Source organism: Acinonyx jubatus, chromosome B2, assembly GCF_027475565.1.
Source record: "Acinonyx jubatus isolate Ajub_Pintada_27869175 chromosome B2, VMU_Ajub_asm_v1.0, whole genome shotgun sequence".
Classification (NCBI taxonomy): Eukaryota; Metazoa; Chordata; class Mammalia; order Carnivora; family Felidae; genus Acinonyx; species Acinonyx jubatus.
In genome coordinates, this window is record NC_069385.1 from 128234756 (window position 1) to 128261412 (window position 26657).

At 45.1% G+C, this 26657-nt stretch overlaps 1 long non-coding RNA gene across 2 annotated transcripts in view; it reads right to left on the reverse strand.

Annotated features, from left to right (window-relative positions):
- Positions 1-3920: 3920 nt before the first annotated feature.
- The window catches only part of LOC106988556 (uncharacterized), a 36772-nt gene continuing 14035 nt past the window's right edge, over positions 3921-26657 (reverse strand). Inside the window, exons 1-4 of one of the 2 annotated variants that reach the window (XR_008298710.1) lie at positions 21751-23714; positions 20427-20493; positions 8010-8049; positions 3921-7118 (exon numbers count right to left, since the gene is read on the reverse strand). This is a non-coding gene — a long non-coding RNA (uncharacterized LOC106988556). Of the gene's footprint in view, positions 7119-8009; positions 8050-20426; positions 20494-21750; positions 23715-26657 lie in introns of those variants that run through there. The other variant, XR_003414291.2, reaches the window with a different exon arrangement.

Below are 26657 nucleotides of genomic sequence, written 5' to 3' on the forward strand. Positions count from 1 at the left end.
GAGGGAAGATTGGAAAATGGCAAATGCATGGCATTTGCCATGAATATCACAGATTTTTTAAAGTTAGAAAGGTAACTTTAATATTCTTTTTCCTTTTAAACCAGAATTCTCCTCAGCTCAGAATAAGAGAAGGTAAATGAGAACACCTTCCAAACATATGCTACGTCTCTGAGACATAAAAGGAGCACAAGGTTCTCCACTCCAAGGAAGGGAGGGTGGGAGGAAGGCACAGTTTAGTGATAAAGATTAAAGCCACTTACAGCGCTCCTGGGTGGCTCAGTGGGTTAAGCATTCGACTTCCGCTCAGGTCAGGATTTCACAGTTTGTGAGTTCAAGTCCCACATTGGGTTCTCTGCTGTCAGTGTGGAACCTGCTTCAGCTCCTCTTTTTTCCTCTCTCTCTGACCCTCCCCTGCTCTCTTTGTCTGTCTGTCTGTCTCTCTCTCTCAAAAACAAATATTTTAAATAATAAATAAAAATTCTTTCTCCCTCTCTGACCCTCCCCTGCTCTCTTTGTCTGTCTGTCTGTCTGTCTGTCTCTCTCTCTCTCTTAAAAATAAATAAATATTTTAAGTAATAAATAAAGTCACTGATGATGGGATCAACCATTCTTGCTTTGATGGAAAGCAAGCTGCCATTTATGCTGCACATAGGGAAACATTTCTTGTACTCTGGTTCTTAGATCCCGGAATGGGTCAACATGTGATATTATTGCAATATTTCTCTTGCTTTTTAAGATGTGGGTAAATTCTAAGCTGCCTTTGAGACTTTGAATGCCATTTCACCAGATGCACAAGAGAGTGAATTGAAAAATTCTAGAGGTCGCTTCGAGCCCTTCACTCCTGTGATATAGAGAAGTCCATTTGCTGCATGTTTATGCAGGTCTACCATATGCCCAGCACAATCCTGGGACTTCTGGGGGGAAATAAAAAGAGGATATGCGTCTGCACTCAGAATGCATATGATCTACTTAGAAAAGCAATTTCTGTGGCTTTTCAGCACATAAGTCCAAGGAAAGTGCCCAGAGTTGCCTGAGATGTCCTCAGTTCTCCTGCATATCCCCAAGTCATAAGGATAATGAAGTTCTCTTCTTTGATAAGAACTGTCTGCCCTCGGCACAGTCCCTCTTTACTCTGATAACCTGGAAGATCCCCTAATTTACCAGGCACCCCCTAACTTTGAGGCACATGAAGACTTTCCAGGGGTACCACTTGCATAGTCTTGAGAATCACCTTCCAGATTCTCATTTTCCACATGTGTTCTTTCCTCAAGTGCTTGGGCTAAGAAGGTGCTAGAGTTCCCCATAGCCTTTCTTCACTTTGTGAAAGAAAGACATGCCCTTGAGCTCTGACACATCTTACCATGATTCATCATCCTGTGATGGGAAAACTCCAAGGCAGCCAACAAAAGGGAAGCCTCCCATGATGAATAATGAAGGTTCTGTCTGCTCACAGGGCTTTCGGGATTTCCCTGGTTTTGACACTTGTTCATTTGCTTGTTAAGGGAAAGCCCATTATTCAAACTGGGTGTTTGGCCCATGTTTGGATGTCTGAATTCAGTTAGATGGTACAGTGGGGAAATGGGAATAAAAACAGCTTTTTATCAGCAGTCACCTCTTCTACTTTCTCACCTCTGTCAAAGAAGGAAAGAGAGAAAGAGAAGGGGGAGAAAGAGAGAAAGAAAAATCACTGTTGTTGAGGTTGGTCCTATGATCAAAAATCAAGAAGAACATCTGTAAGAATTATTTAATGCTAAAAAAATACTTTTTTCTCTCCACAATTTCAAATGCAAGAAATCCTTTGCAGCCAGTCTTAAGACTCATCCCTAGGAGGTGTCATTAGCTGAGAAGAAAGGCGCATTCAAATAGCTAAAGCCATGTAACTATTGGAGAGTTATAATTTCCGTCATATGCTGGTCATTTTAACTGCAATTGGAATGTTTAAAACAATTTCTAAAATGTTCAAGGTACATTAGCTAAAGCCCTAGGATGAAAGTTTCATGGGATTTCTTTCAGATTTCATGTGTTGTTTAATAAGATAGTCTAAAACATCTTCTTACCAACTTTATAATTAAGATCTTATTCCAAAAAAGGAACTAGAATACTTTCTGATTTATTCTATGAGGCCAGCATTACCCTATTACCCAAACCAGAAAAAGACACTACAAGAAAACTACAGACCAATATTTCTCATAAACATGGATGCAAAACTCTTCAACAAAATATTAGCAAATCGAATCCAACAATGTATAAAAAGAATTATACACTCAACCAAGTGGGATTCCTCTAAGGCATGAAAGGCTGGTTAATATTCAAAAAATAATTAATGTCATCAACAGACTAAAAAAAGAAAAATCACACAATCTTATCAATAGGTACAGAAAAACCATTTGACAAAATCCAACACTCATCCATGATTAAAAAAAAAAAAAACCCTCAGTAAACTGGGAATAGAGAGGAACCTCCTCAACTTGATAAAGAATTCTACAAAATTCCTACAACTTAACATCATACTTAATGGTGAGAAATTCAAAGCTTTCCCACGAATATCAGGAACAAGAAAAGGATGTCCCTTCTCACCACTCCTTTTCAAAACCACACTAGAAGTCTTAGATGATGCAACAAGGCAGGAAAAGGAAATAAAAGGTATCCAGATTGGGAAGGAAAAACTAAAACTGTCTTTGTTCACAGATGACATGATTATCTATGCAGAAAATCTGAAAGAATTGAAAATAAACAAAAATTTCCTAGAACCAATAGGCAATTACAGCAAGGTTGCAGGATTTAAGGTTAATGTATAAAAGCCATCACTTTCCTATACACCAGCCCTGAACAAGTGAAATTTGAAATAAAAAACACAATTCCATTTACTTTGGCACCCCCCACAATGAAATACTTAGCATAAATCTAACAAAATATTGTCCCTGCAATGTGACTTTGAAGCTCTTCACATCAAAGTTGAGTGTATTTCCCCCGCCCCAAAGTATGGGCTGGTCTTGTGACTTACTTTGGCCAATGGAAAGTCGCAGAAGTGCAATGAGTCAGCCTGGAAGCTGTGCATGAGAGGTTTTGTTTGGCCACACTCACTCTCGGGATCCTGCCCAACAACCCCAGGAAGAAGCCCAGGATAGCCTATTGGAGAGTGAGAAATCATGTGCAGCAGAAATAAGGCATTCCAGCCATCCAAAATGGCTGGCTATGGACATTTGAGCCAGCCCAGCCCCATCAGCTGAGCCCTTCTAGACTAAAGAGCCACTCAGCCAGCTCACAGACTCCTGAGCTTCCTGTTTTAGGGCTGTGATTATTGCTACACACCATTCTTGAGGTGAGAGAAAGCAAATATATCTTATTCTACTATTTATTCTGGTGTTCATTTAATTCTGAAGAAAAAAAAAAGACTCACCATTTAGCAACTTGTCACAGGAAACAAAACAAATATCACATTGCAATTTACACACATAGATTTGATAATTATGAAACCAATAAAAGACTTTCAAACATAAAAACCTACTACATTAGGATAAATATCTACAGAGAAATGGAATAGAGATAGGAATCCACAGAGAAAAAGGGGAAGACAAAAAAATGTCTGAATGTTAACAATAACAACTCTTGGTGTAATTTAAAATATGGCAAGTATCAAATCATCACAACATTTAAATTCCATTTGGCTTGGGGCGCCTGGGTGGCTCAGTCGGTAAAGCGTCCGACTTCAGCTCAGGTCACGATTTCGCGTTCCGTGAGTTCGAGCCCCGCGTTGGGCTCTGGGCTGATGGCTTAGAGCCTGGAGCCCGCTTCCGAATCTGTGTCTCCCTCTCTCTCTGCCCCTCCCCCGTTCATGCTCTGTCTCTCTCTGTCCCAAAAATAAATAAATGTTGAAAAAAATAATAAAAAAATAAATTCCATTTGGCTCATATTTTAAAGACATGCAATATTTTTATTTTAAAATGTCAACATTTTACATTATGCCAAAAATTACATCCTTGGCAATTATTTGAATTTATGATTAAAAAATTATCATAAGATGTTGACTTATACAAGTTAAGGAGGGTTTTTTCAAAATTCCTTTAGGAGGTATGCAAGCTAAAATTCTTGAAAACTGCTATTCTAGAAAACCCACTATACAGTTCCTGTTTAACAGGTGAAATATATCTACTGTACATCTCATGTAGCTTTCTGTGTGGATGTGTAAGTATAATCATATGCATTATATTCTTATGCATGTATGCGTATAGATTTATGTTGATGTGTAATTTTATTCAGAGCTATATATTTCTATTTAAATGCATAATTTCTCTGTTGTTGGCCAACCATACCTTTTTGTTTTCTTGAAGAGAGATGGAATGACTCCTGGTGCAGGAAACTGAAGGAAAGGGAAAGCATAGCACCCCAGGTGGTAAGCAGAACAATGTCAGGGAAACAGGAGGGGGTTATTCCTTCAGAGGATGCTGGGATACACATGAGCAAGAGATCTCAGAGAGTCAGTCCACAATATCAGGCAACCAAAGGTAATTTGCATATGGTTGTAAGATTGACAAAGTCCCATATTTTTAATGAACTTCTATCCCAGTAGGTGTCCAGAAATCAAAAACAGAGACAACAAACAGTTCTGGAGGCCCCGCCAGAGAGACTCTAGATTAAAGTTAGGGAGAGGGGTGTCTGGGTGGCTCAGTTGTTTAAGCATCAGACTTTGGCTCAGTTCATGGTATCGTGGTTCATGAGTTCGAGCTGCATCAGGTTCTCTGCTGTCAGCACAGAACCTGTTTCAGATCCTCTGTCTCCCTCTCTCTGTCCTTCCCCTGCTTGTGTTCTCTCTCTCTCTCTCTCTCTCTCTCTCTCTCTCTCTCTCTCTCTCAAATAAATAAACATTAAAAAATAATAAAGTTAGGGAGAACTTTGTTCCCTTGTAGTGCTGTCCCATGCCTCTGAACCTCTACACATGCTAATCTCTCTGTGGAGAATGTTCTTCCCATTTATTTTTTTTAATTAATTAATGTATTTTTTAGAGAGAAAGAGAGAGCACAAGCGGGGGAGGAACAGAGAGAGAGGGGGAGACAGAATCTGAGCAAGCTCCAGGCTCTGAGTTGTCAGTACAGAGCCCAACGCGGGGCTTGAACCCATGAATCGAGAGATCATGACCTGAACCAAAGTAGGATGCTTAACTGACTGAGCCACCCAGGCACCCCTCCCTTTTCTTATTACACTGCATTTTATATATTGGAGTAGATAATGTATTTATATAGTTCAAAAATCAAAATGATAAAGAACAAGTAAGAAGTCTTGCTCACACCCTGACCTGCTCCTCTCCTTTCCCGCTACCCGCCCCCCTCCCTACTAGGGCATGATCCCTTTTATTAGTTCCTTGTTTATCTTTCCAATCTTTCTGCAAATACAAGAAAGAGAGAGATATATACTCTAACTCCACCACACTTTTCTTAAACAGAATGTAGCCAACTATCTATGCTCACTGCTTCTTGCCTCTTTTTTCACTTAATAGTATATTCTGGAAAGTGTGTTCCAGCAGTGCACAGACAGCAACCCCTTTCTTTTTCCAGCTGCATAGTATTCCACTCTGAGGATGTCCATAGATTATCCAGGACTCTGTAGATGGACATGCGGGTTCCAGAATTCCCCTACTATATATAAGCAACTCTTCCATGAATAACCATGTATGTACATCCTTCCACACATGCGCAGGTGCCTCTGGGGGATAAATTCCCAGAAGTGCCACCCCACCTTTTCTTCCTGGCAAATTCTTACTCACCTTCTGACACCCACGGTCCAGAAAACCAGACATAAGAAGAGGCACGTCCAGAGAGCTACAGAAAGTATGTCTGCTTTCTCTGTTAGCTGGGATCATCTTAAGGGTGTGTACCCCTCTTTGTTCATCTATACATCCCATGAATGAATGAATGAATGAATGAATGAATGAATAAATAAATAAATAAATAAAGTTCCAACTTGGGTTTCTTAAGAAACTCTGGAAGACAACCTTAAGAGAGAAATAAACTCTTTCTCTAGGTACAAATTATTGCTTACCACTATGAAATCTGTATTTCGTATACAATTTAGAAATGAGTAACACAAACAGGGAAGAAATTCAGAACACACAGCAAATCCTAATGACCCACGCTTCTAGATACAATTCATTCCTTAACCTCATGTCTTAAAGCAGACTGTCTTAAGATTAAATCTTGATTGTGTATGCATATTTTGAATGTTCTTCTACTGTTTCTTCTTGTGACATTAATGAAAGTTATCAAATGAACCAATGAATAAGAGAAAACAGTACAACTCTACAGTTGTCAGTATGGAGAGGCAAAGTATAAACAAACAAACATGTGGACTATGTCTGTATAATAGCTAAGGGGTGCCTGGGTGGCTCAGTTGGTTAAGCATCTGACTCTTGGTTTCAGTTCAGGTTATGATCTCATGGTTTATGGGATCCAGCCCTGCATCAGCCTCTGTGCTGAGCCTGCTCAGGATTCTCTGTTTCCTCTCTCTTCTCCCCCCACCTTGCTCTCTCTCAAAACAAATAAATTTTTAAAAATAATAATAGCTAATATGTATCAAATATTTGCTATGGGTCAATCACTGTTCTATGTTTTTAAATGTATTCTCTAATTTAATCTTCTCTAAAAACAAACGAAAACTGCATAATTGTTATATCATTCCCATTTTATAAGTTTGGAAACTGAGGCACAGAGAGGTGAAGAAACTTGTCCAATGGCACACAGCTAGAAAGTAGTGGAGCTAGAATTTGGAGCAAAGCAATCCAACTGGGAAGCCCATGTCCTTCATTTCAATAGTGTTCCTTCGGGTGTGTGTGTGTGTGTGTGTGTGTGTGTGTGTGTGTGTGTGTACTTTCCATGGTAGATTAGTTATAAGTGGGTTCCTAAGTTTCAGAAAACCCAAAATAACTGTGGTTTGTTACAAACACATTGTTTGCACTTTACTATGTTCTTTATTATGTTCTCACATAGTGAAGAAGAAAGGTGAACAGACTAGAGTTGTAATAACAGCCCCAATCATCAGGAACCCAGGCTCCTTATCAACATAGACTTTCTACCTTATGGCCCAAAATGACTACTGCACTCCAGCCACCACATCCACATTCCAGCCTGCAGCAAAAAAGAAGGGGAAAGAAGAGTATACCCCCTCTCTTGACTACTACTTCCCAGAAGTTGAACTTGATATTTCCACTTTTAGTTCACTGGCCACAGTTTTAGCCCCTGGCCCCACCTAGTTCCAAGGAAGGTTGTGGAAAGTAGACCTTGTTCCATGCAGAAAGCATGTTAAAAATACTGGGTTTTAGTACTAAAGAAAAAGTACAAAGTGGATATAAGGAATAACTATCAGATTCTGCCACACATAGTAATAGAGAAGCAAAAAAAGCATGGAATCCAGTGTGAAAAGGGGTTTTTAAATTATCTAGTAAAAGTGCTTCTCTGATGCTTAAGTATTTCTGCCCACGGTTGTTCCTCCCCACCCCCCACCTCACCCCCACAGAAAGAGGCCTTGAGGCAACCCATCTGATGTTTAGACAGTGTTTCCATCAGTTGAACTCACATAACTGGCCCTATTTCAACCCCTTAAGGCCATTCAGAAAAACTCTCAAAACTAAGCCCTTTTGCCCCGATATTTCAGACATTTTGAAGAGAGCTATCAGGACCTCACCCCCAGACTCCTCTTCACCAGACACCGACTGTTCTCAGTATACTTCTGTCACCCTCCAGCGTGTTCACAGCACTCTTTAGGTGTCTAATCCAGGCCTGGACGTGAAGTCCTGGGCGTGGCCTTACCCAGTCAGAGGATTACAACTCTCAGATAATTGGCATCTGTGAATACACTTCTAAAATGGCTTCTAACATTGCTTTAGGATTTTTGAAGATGGCTTTACACTTTTAACTCAGGTAGTGTTTATCACTTACTAAAGCTACATATCCCCAATTCAATTTTTGCAGTTGATTTTTTTGGCTTTGACATAGAACCTAATATGGCTCTCTACTTACCTTCTCCTACAGATAGGGCCTCTTGGCTGGAATCTTGAACCTACAAAGATAGTTTAGGGTTTTTTTTAACATCTTTTTAGTGTTTATTTATTTGAAAGAGAAAGAAAAAGCATGAGCAGGCGAGGGGCAGAGAGGGAAACACAGAATCTGAAGCAGGCTCCAGGCTCCGAGCTGTCAGCACAGAGCCTGATGAGGGGCTCGAACTCACAAACTGCAAGATCATGACCTGAGCCGAAGTTGGGCGCTTAACCGACTGAGCCACCCAGGTGCCCCCTACAAAGATAGTTTTAAATCCTGAGTCTGTCCCATCAACAAATCATCTATCCCTCCCACCTCCATCTCTAACTTTGGTAATAACTCTCTGTAGCTTCATCTCTGTCACTGAGCAGAACATTGCACAGGGCAGGGCCAAGGTCAATGCTATATGATACACCCCTGAAATCTTCCCTCAGGGTGACATGGATCCATTAAACAGTCCTTTCTGTGGCAACAAGGAAAACTGGTTTGGATGTGTGTTGCTGCCATAGTGACGTCCAAGCAGACAGCTAACATTGGCTGTTGGCAGCATCTGCAATCAGAGCTTCCCTTTAACAGTGAGAAGACTTCACAAGCCCTTAGGAGTCAGGACCCAGCTGTGGAGAGATAGCATTTATTCATGTATTCGTTCGTTCATTGACCACTTGTAAAACACCTGTTGTGGTCTTCTATGATCCAGAGTGCTGTCTGAGAATAAAGGTCCGCAAGCATGATACCTGACCTCAAGGACCTTATCTGCCTACTGGAAAGTAAGAACACAGCTAGGATGACTCTATTATAACTCAACTCAGCCTATGCCACTCTTCCACACAGTGAGAGCTACATGGGGTCTCATGCCTCTCAGAATAAAGGTCAAGGTCTGCACAGCCCTACAAGGCCTTCCAACCCTCCTTCCCATTGTCTCCCCTCCAGCCACACCAGTCTGGTCTTGAAACACACCGGAAGATGGATGTTCTCTTGCCTTCCATCTTTGTATTTAAGTTTCCTTTGTCTCTAATGCTCTTCCCTAAATACCTATATGGCTCCCTCCCTCCCTTCCTTCAAGCCTTTACCCCAAACCACCTTCACAATGAGGTCATCTCTGGTCACCCCATCTAGAATGTCAACACTTTCAGGGTATTTCATTTCCTCCTGCCTGATTTATTTTTTTCTACCTTAGGGTATTCTCCTCTTTAATATTCTCCATCTTACTTCTTAATATTGGTTCATTTCTATTTCCTCCACCAGCCTATAAGCTCTGAGAACATCAGGGAGCTTGGGATTTTTTTTTTAATCCAGATCTTTAGTTGAATGACTGATCTATATGGAGAATGCATGCATGCATGTGTGCGTGAATGAATAAACAATGTCACTCTAACAAGATATATCTTATAAAGGAAGAGTTCTGGAGCACCATGAATGTGCATAGAAGAGGTTCCTAACCCAGTCTGTAGAAGTCAAGAGGCTTTCCTGAGAAAGGTGGAATGAGAGCATGTCAGGCTAGAGCAGAGAGAAAGGTCAGTCCAGGAAGAGGAAACAACTCAACCTTGGGAAAGAGGCCCAGGTGCCTTGGGAACGTAGTGCACTTGGAAGCCACCTGTGGTTGAACATGGAGCCAGGTGGAAGAACCCAGCAAACCAGGAGAAGGTATTAAGAATCCATCCAGAAAGCTTGAGGAGCCAGTGAAGCAAATGGCAAAGTACCGTCAGCAGATTGTTATTTTAGGAACACCAGAGTGCAAAATGGATTGGAAGGGAGCCAGACAGGGGAGAGGGACAGCAGTTGGAAAGATGGTTCAATAATCCCATTAAAAGAGGATAAGGATGAATTAGGGCAGGGGTTGGCAAAAGTTTTCTGTAAAAGGGCCAGATAGTAAATATGGGGCACATGTTCATCTCTGCAATTGCAACAAAAAAGCAAGCAGGGGAGGTATGCAAATGAAGGAGGGTGGCTATTTTCCCATAAGACTTTATTTACAAAACAGTGGATGGGCAGACCTAGGCTGCAGGCTGCAGGTTGCTGACTCTTGAACTGGGGGTAATGGAAAGAAGTGGATGTGCAGCAAGAATGATGGAGAGGTAGAGCCAGTAGAAGTGGGAGTTAATTGGCTGTGGGTGGGGAATGGGGGGAGGGGAAGCTCCAGAGGCTGGGGGGAAAGGGGCGTGGGGGAGGGAAGGCGATTGCCCTACCCGGAGCTGTCCCACTCCAGCACAAGCATAGGAGCAGGCTGACCCTGGGTCCACCTAGGAGAAGCTCTGAATCCCCTATTTCCAATCTGAAGGACCCCAAGAACTCAGCAAAGAGCTGCACAATGGCCCAGGGAAGAACCACCAAAATCAGAATGACAAAGAGAAAAGGTCTCCCCACCACCCGTCTCCCTAATTGGCTCTGGGGTCTGCCTTGAATTTAGGGATCCCTCCCACTGGTGTCTTACAGCAATGGCAATGACTCTGACCTCTCCTTCCTCAGAAGGGGTTCCCTTCCCCTCTCCTCCCCTTCCCCTCCACCCCGTACCCTCCAGTGCTAGATCCCATCAGTGATGCCCTGTGTTCTCCCTTCCACCTGAATCCCGGCCTTATGTGCCTGGGAGAAGGCCACTCAGGGAGCCCCACTGAGGCTCAGAAAATGTCTGCATGCATGTGTGTGGCAGGGGACAGCTGCTGGAGACAGGGGATCCCTGGAGGTGACAGCAGGGTCAGAGGGAGAAACAGAGTGTGGATCTTGGGTCTTCATGGAGATAAAGAGATGCTAAGTTCACTACCACACGCACAGAAGACAGCTGAGGCAAAATAACAATAACAATTAATAATAATAATACTACAATAAAACCAGATGCCAGGTGACCAAGCAATGGGCTCCAGGTCCGACTTAGGCCACCAGTGGCAGGCTGCCTTAGCCCATGAGGCAGGCAGGCACGTCCTTGAGCGGCAAACAGGGGGCAGGGAGAAGGGTTGCTCCTCGTGAGCACATTCTCCAGAAGTGGCTCCTTTTCAACAGTTTTAAAGGTCATATGCTGACATGACAGTTGCTAAAGCCTATGATGAAAACGCTCGCAGGAAGCATTGTGCAAGCGAGCTCTGGAGACCCACAGGCTCCATAGACAGAGGACAGCCTTTCATGGGGGCCTTCTCCCCACCATGCCATGCACGGCCACCACCCCCACTTCCCCAAGACCTCCCCAGCCCCACCGCCCTGAGGTCAGAGCCCTGCCAGAAGACAGACACCTCTGGGTGCATTTCAAGGGGCACTGAACAGGCAGCAGAGGTGGGGACCTGGGCCCAGCACCAACCACCACCAGCTGGGAGACGTCTCTGAGCAGGTACCATGACAGCTACGCAGCGGGCCCATGACCCATGTCCCACAATCAGCCTTGGGGACTGTGTGAGTGAGCCCAGCCTCAGATGACCTTTCATGGCTGGCAGAGTGCGGGAAAAGCACTTAGAGCCTCTGCAACAAACAGTATGTCTGCCTGAGGTTAGAATGTAAATGTGCACTACAGATTCTACAACCTAGCGACAGAAGGAGTAAAACCAGACTCTCTGCCTGTCTCGGAACCATTTTGTGCTGTTCAAAAAGGAACTTGGATTGGGACCCAAGGGCCTATCTGCCCAAGCCCCGCCCTCAGGGCAGCAGGTTGAAAGCTACTGCCAGGCCCACCCCCCTAGCCTCTGCTCACACCCCCGCCCTCCTCCTCTTCCTCCTCCTCCCCTTCTCCTCCCCCTCCACCGCTCGTCCTCCTCCTCCTCCTGCACACTCAGGATGCACAGCAGCAGGCCCAGGGCTCCTCTACCTGCACACAAGCTCCAGGCCTAACAGCCAGAGGCCTCCTGTATCATCCAGCCTGTGCTACAGGCCGGATCTGTGGGGGCCCTGAAAGGCTGGGAGCAGATACAGGCAGGCATGGCTTCTTCCCAACATCTGAGGAAAGGTTGGAACCTACACCTTACTGCTACACACACACACACACATACACACACACACACACACATGCATACATACAGACACGCACACAATACATGCACACATACATGTATACATACACATATACACATACACATACAGACACATACAATACATACACACACACATGCATGCACAGACACACAATACATACACACATACATGCATATACACATATACACACACATACATATACACATACATACACACATGCATGCACAGACTTACACAATACATGCATGCATGCATACACACATATACACATACACATATACATATATACACGTAGACACACAGACACGCATTCATACACACACACATGCACATGCACACATACATAAATACATACACACATGAACTCTTCTAGCTCTGATCTTGTGCCCATCTCTGACTGGTTTGGAGTGATCGATCAAGGCCCTGCATGCATTTCCACAGAGAAGCCTCTGCAGACCCCTGTGTCACAAAGCTCCAGGGGCATCATGCACCTTTTAGAACATGGCATCTTAGAGGCGGCAGTGCCCTAGCGCAGGGCTCCGTTTTCCTTGCTCAAACTCTGCCCGCTTCCTGTTGGTTTTCAGTAACTCACAAGAGCTCAGTAACAAGAAGAGAATACCACCAAAGGATGAACAACCCAGACCATGGGCGCCACCTTCCCCTCCTCCACCCGGGAAAATGTGTTTCCCATGCATGAGGGGAAGCTTCTGGAATGGGCAGTGTTCCTAGTGCTGAGCATAGCTGTGGGCCTCTGAGAAGCTGTAGCAACACCAGGTGGATATCAGGACTTGAACTGATGCCACACGAGGGCCGGGACAGTGTCAGGGTCACCAGGCCCAGCTAGAACTCCAGGTCAAACTCAGAGCAAACCAGCTCCCCTGACATGCGGCCAGGTGACGCTGAGACCCTGCATATGCAGGGCTGGCAAGACCATCTTGCAGGGCTCCTTCTGTAGGTGTCCTCTCGCTAAGTGAGAGAAAAGCAAGCTGAATGGCCAGAACCAGGCCTCTGTCTGAAAGTGGCAGGGTCAAGGTGCCAGACGTGGGCTTGTGCCAGACCTGGGCTTCTGCCAGAGCAGACATTTTACAGCCACTTCCTTATAGTCAGATGCAGTTTGAACCAGACGTACCAGGATACCTCCCAGGCTGAAAAGCCCAAACTCGACCCCACACTGGGTCCTAATCAAACCTCACCCACAAAGCAAGACTGCTTTTCTTTGAATTAGCTTTGTGACCACGTGCACATCATTTAACCTGTCTGTGCCTCCTTTTCCAGAACAGTAAAGCAGGATGATGAAAGCCCTCACCTGAATGTTTTGACGTAAGCACATGGGACAGTGGCTGTCCCACAGAAAGGAAGGATCAGGGTACGAAGACTCTCTGTTTTTTTTTTTATTCAGACTCAAGTTAATTAGCATATTGTGTAGTATTGGTTTCAGGAGTAGAATTCAGTGATTCATCTCTTTACATACAACACCCAGTGCTCGTCCCAACAAGTGCCCTCCTTAATCCCCATCACCCACCTAGCTCGTCCCCCCACCCACCCCTCCATCATCCAGGGTATGGGGACTCTCTTGGCCATACAAGATAAAAGACCTCACAGACCCAGATCTAGCACCTTCCTTCCTGTCCTTTGAAGAGAATACACCTTCATATAAAGAGTGAGAGAAAGAAACTAAAAACTGTTTCCTCTTTCCATTTAGAACCACTGAAGCCCCATTAGAATCTCAATCTAGAATTTAGCTTATCCATAATTTCTCTAAGCCCAGTGCTCATCTTAAGGCCGAGTGAATGGGAAGAGAGATCATCCACTGTCCCCATTCCACCCTGTAACTGCAGAGTGACCCCCCCTACACTTTCTTTTTTTCTTTTAATTTTTTTAATGTTTATTTATTTTTGAGAGAGAGATAAAGACAAAGTGTGAGCAGGGGAGGGGCAGAGGGAGGGAGACACAGAATCCAAAGCAGGTTCCAAGCTCTGAGCTGTCAGCACAGAGCCAACGAACCATGAGATCATGACCTGAGCCAAAGTCCAACGCTTAACCGACTGAGCCACCCAGGCGGCCCACCCCCTACACTTTCTCACGCACTCACACACTCACACATGTTCTCACACACACATGCACATTCACACTCACACACGCATGCCCACACCCACACACTTTCTCCTAGTTATTCACAATTGCACACATTCCTCACACGCTTACGCATATTCACACTCACCTAAGTTCACACACATTCGTGCTTGCACATGTTCACACTCACACAAGCACTCACTGGCATGTACTCACACCCTCACACTCACACACCCTGATTGAAGGGCGATGCTGCTGAACTGATGAGACACAGTAGTAACATCTACCCCTTGATTCCACATAATAAGTCAATCATTAATCTATGGCAAAAATAAAGCACAGGTGTGGTCGAAAGCTCAAATGCCACCAGAGAGCAAGCCACAGCCCGCCTGGGGCCCCCTCTGGCCTCACTCTCAGGGCAGTCACAACCCTAAAAGTTTCCAATCTGCCCATCGTGCACCTATTGATACTGACTGGCCGTCAAATCATGGCCATATTGTGTGAGACCCACACACAAGGGCAGCCTTCGAGGATGCCCTTGTCCTCAGAGCATTTACATAAAACTTAAGCAGAGGGAACAGCTTAACAAGGAAGGACATTCCTCCTACAACGTGGAGGAACCTTGAGCACATGCTGCTAAGTGAATTTAACCAGTCACGACAAGACAGATACTGGATGATTCCATTTGTACAAATTCATAGAGACAGGAAGTAGAAGGGTGGTTGCTAGGGACTGCGGGGGGGGGGCAGGGGGGACCAGGGGCAGGGGAGGGAGAGTCAGTGTTTTAATGGGTGTAGTTTCAGTTTTGCAGGATGAAAAAGTTCTGGAGACAGATGGCGGTGATGGTTGCATAACAGTGTGAATGTACTTAATGCCACTGACCTGCACACTTAAAACCGGTTAAAATGATAAATTTTACTAATGTGTATTTTACCGCAATTTTTAAAAATAAATTAGAACAAATAATCCCACAAAATAAGAAGTAAACAGTGTGGTATGGACCATGAGCTCCTCTGAGGTTTCAGAATTCAGGGAAGTCTTCATGGAAGAGGAAGAGCTTGTCTGGCTGTCCACCCCTTTCTTATAAGCTATAAAGTGCTGGAAAAATGGACAGTCCAGGCCAGGGAAGTAGAAAGGCTGTCTTAAACTCCAACAATGTCTACAGGAATCAAGAGCCAGCTCTCACCTGCCGAAAAGTTCAGTCACCAAGGGTATGGTGGGTGTGACCCTGTAATTTTTTTTAAAGCTTTTATTTATTTTGGGAGAGAGAGACAGAGAACCAGTAGGGGAGGGGCAGAAAGGGGTGGGGAGGACAGACGATCCGAAGTGGGCTCTGAGCTGACAGCAGAGAATCCGACGCAAGGCTTGAACTCATGAACCACAAGATCATGATCTGAGCCAAGGTCGGATGCTTAACCTCCGGAGCCACCCAGGCGCCCTATGACCCTGTAATTTATATCCCAAGACTCAGTTCTTTTGAGAGTGAAGCGGCACTATTGATCAGTGGCAGACAAGGTTATGTCATCTCCTGGGACATAACGGGAAGAGCCTGGGCTTGGGAATCAGGCAAACCTAGGTTCCAGTACCAGCTTACGCACTTGCTTGGGCAAATTACTTTCTGTCTCTGGGCCTCAGTTTCCCCACCAGTAAAGTTTCTATCTCATGAGATTATTTCGAGAAGCAAACATAAGATGAAAAAAAAGCTCCCAATCCAGGATCTGGCACTCTCTAAATACTACAAGCCTGTAATCTCTTATCTGCAAGTGTGAAATCCAACGAGCTCTGAAAACTGAAAGCTTTTTAAACTCATTTGGTGGCAAAACCTGACTATGACCAGTGCATAGCTATTTAGAATCTTTATCCCACTTTGTGTAATTTATCTTTATGTTTTGCTACAGAAATATTAACGTGTTTGATGACAGGCTGGGAGTGTGTTATTTTCCCAAAGTCCAAACTTCCTGTATTAAGTTGGAAGGATGAGGACTCTAGGATTCTAATTATAGTTTCAATGTCCTATACAGATTTAAATCTCTTGTCACCTATAGATATAGGAATATATATATATACATATATATATATATATATATATATATGAATAATCTATTACATGAAAAATGCCATGTTTAGCTAAACAAAAAAGTAACCTGGGGCACCTGGGTGGCTCAGTTGGTTAAGCGTCCAACTCTTGGTTTTGGCTCAGGTCATGATCTCACCGCTCATGAGTTCGAGCCCCGCATAGGGCTCCACACTGACAGTGCAGAGCCTGCTTGGGATTCTCTCTCTCTTGCTCTCTCTCTGCCCCTCCCCTGCTCTCTCTCTCTCTCTCTCTCAAAATAAATAAACTTTTTAAAAGGCAAAAAAAAAAAGGTAACACAAAATAATGTGTATTCTATAGTCTTATTTGCTTTAAAAAGAAGTATAAGGTCACCTGGGTGGCTCAGCCAGTTGACCTTTGACTCAGGTCATGATCTCATGGTTTGTGAGTTCGAGCCCCATGTCGGGCTCTGTGCTGACAGCTCAGAGTTTGGAGCCTGCTTCAGATTCTGTGTCTCCCTTTCTCTCTGCCCCTCCCCTGCTCATGCTCTGTCCCTCAAAAATGAATAAACGTTTAAAAAATTTAAAAAAAGAAGTATATACACATAAGCTATGCATAGACCATTTCCAGAAGCATTCTTTTGGGTGGAAACAGTGGTTGTCTCTAGAAACAGAGACACAGAGGTTGGGAAAAGGAAAAAAAGTTGATGTTGAAATTTTTATTTCACACACAGAACACATTTTGTAAATATTAAATTATAAAGGTAAAAGATGCTTCATACCCATTAGGATGGCTGTTGTCAAAAAAAAAAAAACAGAAAACAACAAGTGTTGGCAAGGATGTGGAGAAAAGGGAACCCTTGTGCTCTGTTGGTGGAATGTAAAATCACACAGCTATGGGAAACCAAATACCAGTTCCTCAAGAAATTAAAACCAGAGGTACCATATGATCCAGCGATTTCACTTCTGGGTATACACACAGAAGAATTGAAAGCAGGGTCTCAAACAGATATTTGTACCCCATGTTCATAGCAGCATTATTCACAGTAGCTGGAAGGTAGAAGGTAGAAGTGACCATCGATGGATGAATGGATAAACAAAAGTGGCCCCTATGTGCAGTGGAATATTCTTTAGCTTCAAAAAGGAAAGAACTTGTCACACAGGTCACAACGTGGGTGAACCTTGAGGACATTATGCTCAGTGAAACTAAGCCAGACACAAAGGACACAAACTGGATGAGTCCACTTAAATGAGGTTCCTGGCGTGGTGAAATTCACGGAGACAGAGAGTAGAGTGGGGGTTGCCCGGGACTGGGGGGTGGGGAGGGGAGGAGGAGGAGGGTTAGTGTTTAATGGGTGCCGGCTTCAGCTTGGAAAGATGAAGAAGTTCTGGGGATGGATGGCAGAGGCAGCTCTACAACAATGTGACTGTGCTCAACACCAGTGAACTTTACACTCAAAACCCGCGAAGATGGTAACTTTTATGTGATGTATATTTTATTCCAATTAAAAAGAAAGTTAAAAGAGAAACTTCTCCAGTCACAAATCCCTTTGGATCTGCCTGGGCTGCTGGAGCTGAACCTTTCCAGGAGCTATGCAGGCGGCAGGCAGGGACCTCTGAATAATGCATGAGTCAAAGAGCGGTTGTCAAGGAGGGCCCCCTCTAGGGCTCTGCTGGCCCTGCTGACCGCGGAGTGCCCTGCAGGGAGGGCTGGTTGGGGGAGGGGGAGTGGCTGGAACAGGTGCTGGGCTCCAATCTAATGTCAACGCCCGCTGCCTGGAGCTGGGGCCTGGTTGGTGACAAGGGTCAGGCTTCTAGACATGCCCCGAGGAGTCATTACAAGATGCTCTGGACATGGAGGGGATTGGGGGTGGGCAAAGTGGGCGCAGTGGACTGAGAGATACAGGCATCCCGTTATGGAATGAATAAGTCATGGGGATAAAGAGCACAGCATAGGGAATATAGTCAATGGTACGGTTATCGCGTTGTATGGTGACAGATGGGAGCTACCCTTGTGGAGAGCACAGCATAGCATATAAATTTATCAAATCACTATGTTGTACCTGAAACTAATGGAAGGTGTGTGTCAGCTATACTCAAAGAAAAAGGTGCTCTAGACAGAGCCATGGTGCCCCCCAGCAGCACCCAGACCTCCCAGAGAAGAGCTGAAGGGCCTCTGTTTCTCTTCAAAAGAGAAATCCCCAGGGTGCCTGGGTGGTTCAGTCAGTTAAGCATCTGTCTCTTGATTTCCGCTCAGGTAATGATCTCACAGTTCGTGAGACTGAGACCCACGTCAGGCTCCACGCTGTCAGTTCGGAGCCTGCTTGGGATTCTGTCTCTCCTCTCTCTGCCCCTACCCACCTCTCAAAGTAAATAAATAAACTTTTTTAAAAAGAAAGAAAGATTCCCCAGACCATGGCTCCTCCTCAAAATCTAAAGAGGCAAATAGAAAGGAGAAATAAGAAGATCCCTCTTTAATACCTTGACACCAAGTTTCTTACAAAGGAAGGGACTTTCTGGCTGATTAGAATATCTGGTCCATTTCTGTGCATCAGCTAGCAATTACAGCTTTATTTCTAGGTTTCTCCTGACCAGTAAAATGTGGCCGACTTTGGGCTCAGACCCCAAGGGCCCCCTGCGTGAGGAGGCTCACCCACCCTGTCTGTACACAACACTGGAGGGTGAGGGGCAGGGCTGGGATCCAGCTTCACCTCTGCCCCAGGTTCCACAGGCAGGCCCACGGCTCCCCTGGGCCCTAGGGTCCTCATCTGTAAAGGGGACCAGGCACCTCTAGAAGTTCCATCCATTTATCAGTTAGGGAAACAGTGCCTAGCCAGGAAACAGAGGAAATGTAATGTCGGGGAACTGGTTACAGATGCTGGAAGAGCCAAAAAGCCAATCCCAGGCAGAAGTAACAGGATCCCAGCACCCTAGGTTTGGAGAGGGACTGTTGTTAGCACCTGAACTCTGGGCCATTTGGTGGAGCTGGAACCCTGGGCAGCTCAGAGTGAGACAGAGGGAAACATCTCAGCCTTTCCCTTCCTCCGGCCCTCTGATTTATCCTTGTTCACTGAACCCCCTTGGGCTGAACCCAGCTGGAAACCAGGCAGCAAGGGAGCCTGGGAGATGTAGTTTGCAAGACGGACTGTTGCAATCCAAAGTAGGGCAAGGGATCCAGGCAAAAGATCGGCAATCCAGCCATGGATGTTGCAACCATCCCAGACTTAGAGTGGATTTTTTCACTTTTTTTTTTTGTCCTGTCCTGCCATTTCTGCTTTATTTTTTTTTTTTTTTTAATTTTTTTTCAACGTTTATTTATTTTTGGGACAGAGACAGAGCATGAACGGGGGAGGGGCAGAGAGAGAGAGGGAGACACAGAATCAGAAACAGGCTCCAGGGTCTGAGCCATCAGCCATCAGCCCAGAGCCTGATGTGGGGCTCGAACTCGCGGACCGCGAGATCGTGACCTGGTTGAAGTCGGACGCTTAACCGACTGCGCCACCCAGGCACCCCCCTGCCATTTCTGCTTTAGGTGCCTTATATGTAAAGGAATTGAGTTAAAGTTGGACACAATGGAAACACTTTAATTTAAGCTGTAAAGCTCACACTTTCCAGGCCACCCCATCACTTCTGAACCCCAAAAGTGGATCTGTGTCCGCTGGTTATCCCCTTGCCAGACTGAGCATCCCCTGACGAACAGCCCTGCCCCAAGCTTTCTCTTGGCAAGGAGCAAGCTGTGCTGGGTAGGTGTAAGATGTGGACCAGATGCAAACAGAGCTGGATTTCACCCAGCCATGGGGTGGAGAAGGCAGTGTAACAGGTTTCCATTCCACCTGGGGAAGCAGGAGCATTATTTCCTCCACCAGGGCTGGGTTTCCAGGTACAGAGAGCAGAGGTCACTGTGGTCCAATGAGCTGAGCATAGGTTAGGAACTCAATTGCTCTTTGTTTAGATTCAGCTGAGGCACCCAACCTTGTGTGACCTTGTGCCAAACACAATTCTTCCACTACAACCTGCCCTACAAGACCAGGAAGACATGATGAGGAACGCCAGGAGAAGCATGCTGAAAGGTAACCATTGTGCACATCAATGTACAATGAGGGCAATGCCCAGCATTCACACCACGGTCTTCCTGAGTCATGATCTTATATCCAACCTAGTCATACAGACCATCCTCTTGTGAAGGAAGGGGAGGGACTTTCATCTGCACTTTACAGAGAGAGAAACCCAGGCACTGAAAGTATACAGCGACCAGCACAGTGGGTCAAGCTGGCATCGGATTCAAGGCCTCAGGAGTGTCAGCCTTGACCTGCTTCAACTGAGCCACAGAGGACCACTTACCTCCTAAGCCCAAGGGCCCCGGTGCCATTCAGGAACATCTGTAGGTGACGTGCTTTTGTCATTAGGCCTAGAAAGGAGAGGAGAAACAAATGAAAGGAAAACAAGGGAGGCAAGGAAAAAGGAACAGAGAGAAAGCAGAGATAAGGAAAGGAGCTATGCTATGATAGAAAAGGTAGATAAGAACACGCAGCTTAGGAAATCACTCTGCCCTGACTCTTTACTACAGCTTGTGAGGGTCTTACCAGCCCTGAAGACTTCGATGCCTTCCAGCATCACTCGCTGGGACTGGAAATTCACCAGGGTTGCTTGAATAAGAAGCCAGTCCCCCTCGCACTAATCTGGGGTGGCTTCCATTATCAGCTGGCCTTTTCCTCCCTGCAGGGCCCAGTTGACGACATTCGAAGTCCTGTTCCCTTTTCTGTAAGGTGCTATTGTGTAAGGTGGGAGAACAGATACTCATGTGGGTGTTGCTGAAGCTCAAACATGTTTATCTGCACCTGGACGGTGGAATGCTTTCACACAGATGGAGTGGCACCCGCCACCTTCCTTGAGGATTGCCAGGGTCCTCTTCGTCCCACCCACATATCTGGGCTCCTGTCAAAGACAAGCTCTTACAGAAGCTGGGCAGGTGTAATTGACCAGGCACGTCAAGCACTGGAGAAGGTGTAACTGGAGCCTAGCTTGTGCACAGGCCTGATACTCCCCTCCCTCTGACAGTCACGCTCCCAGGCACACAAAAGCAGGGGATTCTGGCCGAGTCTTTGGCTGAAATGAGAGAGGTCCTTTCTACTTTAGACAGCCCGACACAGGCCACCAAATCCAGAAATACACAAAATTCCACTTTTGCTCACTTTTCAACCCAAGGGCTTTTCCAGAAAGTAGAGCCTTATAACAGAAAAGCTTCCTGGACTGCAGGCAGGGGCTGCATCAGGCATCCAGGCTAGAATTCCGACAGCACCCTGCAAACTAGCAAAACTCCGGACTCGATATGCCCACCTTGCTCTTTGCCATCACGAAAATCTACTTAAGCTGCTCCATGTTGCAACCGCAGTGCTTTTTGCCGGGTGTGTAGGGAAAATGACATTTATTCTTTGGTTACTGCTGTCTGCCTCAGCCCCCAGAGTCGGTAAACAAACAAGCTGTCCTTGGAGCAAACGCCTCCCTCTCGGCATCTCCCCACTGCTGAGCCACACAGCTCAACAATGAGGCCGACAGCCCTCCATCAGGCTGTGTGCAGAGCGGACATTCTTGGCCTCTGAGTCTTGCCATCAAGTTATTGATGGGAACAGGTGCCCATAATTCAGCATAACCCACCGAGCCTTACTTCACTTTCTCTGGAAACCTCTTGATTTAGGAGTGAAAACTCCTGGCTCCTTTCGTGCTGGCCTGTAAACATCTCCGTCTGGATTTGCCGAGGTGGGTTGCTAAATTTAATTACCAGTTTCCATCCCATGTGATGGTGTGTGACAGGCCAGCTCACCCTGTGAGTTAGCCAAGGGGTTTTAAATAAATGCTTTCTGACGGAAAGGATGATAAAGATCCCTGTTTATTCACCAGCGAGCCTGGAGAGTGAGCTGCTCTGGGTTTTACTACTGAGCTGCGGCCGTGCTAATCTTCTGAGCTCCATCACCACTTCCCGCAGGCTGCTGAGAGAGGCGCAAGGGGCGGGTGGGAAGAGCTTCCAGCCAGGTCAGGAGGGCTTCGCCAGCCCAGGCTGTCCCAGGTCTCTCTGACCTTGGAACACAAATAGCTCTGGGGGCCAGCCTCAGCTTCTCCATCTGGAAAGAGGAACTGTTCACAAAAAGTCAGGAGTGGCAGCGAATGTTTTGGAGCTTTCAGGAGGCAAAGCTACAGATACACAAATACGGCACTGTTCCTCAACGCGTCCCCAGAACCCCAGAGAGCAAGCTCTTCAAAGAGAGCGGCATTAGTCTCGCCCATGGCCTTGAAATAAAAATGAAATAAAACGCTGACAAGATTTGCATTATTTCCTTAGGGAACACTCTCGTCATTGAATGCACACTCAGTCTGCCTTCTGAAGTGACTCCATGTGGTCTGAGCCACAGCACCAGGGGCTCACCAGGGATCTTGTGAGAAGTGCAGGGTCTCGGGGCTCCATTCCATCCCTGCTAAGTCAGAATGTGCTGCATAACCAGATCCCCAGGCCATGCAGATGTATTTTCAATTTTGAGAAGCACTGGTGGAAAGCAGTGGTTGTCAAACTTTAGCACACATTCGAATTCCCTGGAAAGCTTGTCAAAACACGGCTGGCCCCACCTGCAGTTTCACATTTGGTAGGTCTGGAACGAGCTTGGATAATTTGCATGCCTACCAGGTTCCCTCGCGATGATAATGCTGCTCGCCTGAGAGCCACACTTTGAGAACCAGTGGTAGGTATTCCTTGGATGTCGTCACTGAGGGTCTGTAATATTATTTTTTTTTAACATTTATTCATTTTTGAGAGACAGAGTGTGAGTCAGGAAGGAGTGGAGAGAGAGGGAGACACAGACTCCGAAGCAAGCTCCAGGCTCTGAGCTGTCAGCACAGAGCCCAACATGGGGCTTTAACCCACGAATTATGAGATCATGACCTAAGCTGAAGTCAGACACTTAACCGACTGAGCCACCCAGGAACCCCTGAGGGTCTGTAATATCCTAAGATCTCTTCTTTGTCTACTGGAATGACTGTATTCTGCTCTTACCGTGTCTTAATTTCTAGCTCTCTCTTTAATCATCTTTGAACTCTTGAATTCAGTCCCTGTTTCTCTCTCTCCCTTTTACTAGGAAGCTCAGCACTAGACACGGAAAACCAGAGAGTGTGTGCTGTGCCAAAATGGGAGGAGTTCATGAAAATCTTCCTTCTTCCTCCTCCATGGCGGTTCTAAAATTTTTTTTTTTTTTTTGAGAGAGACGGAGCACGAGGGAGTGAAGGGCAGAGAGAGAGAAAGGAAGAAAATCCCAAGCAGGCTCCACACTCAGTGCAGAGCCCAACATGGGGCTCGAACTCAAAAACCATGAGATCTTGACCTGAGCCAAAACCAACAGTCGGACACTTAACCGACTGAGCCAGTTTTTTCCTCCACTTGTTTTTTCAACTACAGTTGTACTGCTAGTTAAGGAGCTGATTATGACATGACTAGCACAGGATAACCAAGTTTATTTACTACAGTACCATTTGTATTACTAGATTTTAATCACACAAGCAATACAGTGACACATTTAATTAAAACAATCAACCCTGAGGAATAATGAATTAAAAGCAAAAGTCGACATTTATGTCCCCACCTTTCCATGCAGAGGAATATTGGTAGTTATGTGTGTATTTTTCTGTGCTTTTATATGTTCATATATACATAAAAATAGATGATAGGTAGATGGATAGATAGATAGATAGACATGCAGATATTTATCCGTATATATTAACATGATCATACCTTAAGTGTTATTCTGCAACTTTATTTTATTAATTGAAAGTACTTCTTAGGGATCCTTTCAAAACAATAAGTAGACTCCACTTCATTTTAAAACTGCAAGCCCATATTCCATAATATAGATATATCATATTTAGCCATTCTATAGTAAGGTAGCATTGTCCTGAGAATAAACTGAGACGTGGCCTCCCAAAAGGTGGTATCAGTTTCCATGACCCCCAGCCACCTTGAAAGTGTTAATTTCTGGGTGCTAGGCAGGTGTCCTGGTACAGGATCACTTACTTACCTTCTATAAGCCTCAATTTCCTCATTTGTAAAAAAATTACAATACCTACTTATGGTTAAAGATCAACAATCAGGGGCCCCTGGGTGGCTCAGTCCAGTTAAGCTTCCGACTTCGGCTCCGGTCATGATCTCACAGTTTATGGGTTTGAGCCCTGCAATGGGCTCCATGCTGACAGCTCGGAGCTTGCTTTGGATTCTGTGTCTCCCCTCTGTCTGCCCCTCCCCTACTCATGCTCTGCCTCTCAAAAAATAAATAAACATTTAAAGTAATAATAATAAAAATATCAACAATCATGTATAAAAAAAACCTTATAATATCTAAAAGCCTAAAGGATGATAAAGTAATAATCATAATAACCATAAATCATAACATCATACAGGCCATGTTACCATTGGTGGCTTTCCTGCAGGGAACTCATCCCATCCATGGTGTGAGTGTCTCATTAGCTTTTAGCTTTCGATTTCAATCAGCATTTTCTTTCTCTTGCTCTACATCCTAGTTTCCATCTTATTTTTGAGACCATAGCTGCCTCTGTAATGCTAAATGCTGAGAGATTTCTTTGGCCCTGCAAAAGTGGATAGTTTTAGGAGAAATTGCATGCAGAGAACTGTCATCAATGGGAGTGTGGCGGTGGGAAGAACCTGGTGCGGTGAGCAGTTTCACACGGGCACATCCGGGGCCCTTCACTGTGAGTAGGACGTTTTGTTGTGAAGAAAGCAATGAGACATGGTTAGCAGACAAAGGGACACACAGGCCGCACAGCTCCGTGGGCAGCAGAGCTCTCGGCTAGGAAGTGAAGACGGTTACATCTAGCACCACAGATGGGAGCTTGCCCTCACATCCCAGATGAGGGCACTTCCTGGAAAGACGGGTCACCTCGCTGCCACGGCACTTGGGAGTTCCTACTTTGATCCGGAAGTAGAACCAAGAAGCTCTGAAGTGTATCAAAAGAGAGAAGTGACCCAGATTCTTTTAAAATCAAAGGATTTTAACTCAAAGAAAGGTAAAGGGCCATGCCTTTGGGTTTTCCCAAGTTAGTTCATTCATTTTCAGTGCCGAAAACCAACACCAGTCTTACACGGCAATCCACTTACTGAAGTTGGAACCCGAGGTGTGAAAAGTTCTGTGTTGACAAAGTTTTGCATCAGCTCCTGCCACTAAACAACATGTAAAAACGTGTAGTTTAATTTTAACTTTATAATAAATAAGTGCTTTCCTAAGCCCACTCAGGAGCACAGGCTGTCACTAGGTCTACAGGTGTGCTCTGAAATCAGATACCACCAAGACATTCCATCAAGCTAAGATGTGTAAGGGCCAGGACGAAGCAATCCATCATTTTTTTATGTTTCTGTGAACTGTCCTAACAAGTGTAAGTGCCCTGACAAAATCTTTCAGTCAAGTTCACTGTGCATTTCCAAAGCTAGTGTGTGTATATGGAGGGAGGGAGGTGAGCCTGTGCAAATGTGTGTATGTTCTATATTTAAAAAGTGTCAGGAAAAGAGTGATAAATAAGATAAAGAGGTGAGACACCTAAGACCATAGTTAAAGAAGCTTGGGAGCAGTCAGATGATATTAGGTCATTCATTCAACCAACCCCATTTTTTTGTGCTCCTTCTATGTACCAGACATTGTACTGGATTCCAGGAGTGACTTAGACACAAAGCCACTCTCAAGAAACTCCCGGCCTAATTAATACATGAACAACGGTGACACCAAGCAGAAGAGCCATAAGGTTGGGCAGGTGAGATGCTTTGGAAGCTCTGTGGATGATGGTTATTGCCACATGTCACCTTCCGGAGGTTCTGGGGCTGCCTGAGGAGGGCCTTGTGGAACAACTCTTTCTCTCAGGGATGAAGGCTGTTGAGTGTCTTGCAAAGAAATATGAAGTACATAGGCAAAAAGAATAGGTTATATGAATGGATTTATGAAATGAAAGCATTGCATCTGGATAAGGAATACACAAAGACTTCTCTAATTCTTAACCATAAAATGTATAATGCAAAATTAAACCCTGTCCTTGTAATTAAGAATAACACCTAAGGCAGGAATGAGAGCCCCAATGTTTCCTTTCCCTCCTGACGTTGGACACAAAGGTCATCATCCTAGAAGGGAGTCTTGGAAATACCGTTTCACCTAGGCTTCTCTTCTCTTCACAACTTATAATATATTTGCACGTGAAAAGAAATATTCATCACTCACATGATGTTTGGAGGTTAATGGAGCAACTGGGGTGTCCACAAGCTCAGGGTACTGAACTTCCAGTTAAGAAGTCACCTCCTCCAGAGGCGCCTGGGTGGCTCAGTTGGTTGAGCGCCAACTTCAGCTCAGGTCCTGATCTTGCAGTCCATGAGTTCAAGCCCCACGTCGGGCTCTGTGCTAATAGCTCAGAGCCTGGAACCTGCTTCAGATCATGTGTCTCCCTCTCTCTCTGCCCCTCCCCCACTCGTGCAATGTCTCTCCCTCTCTCTCTCTCTCTCTCCCCCTCTCAAAAATAAAATAAAAACATAAAAAAAAT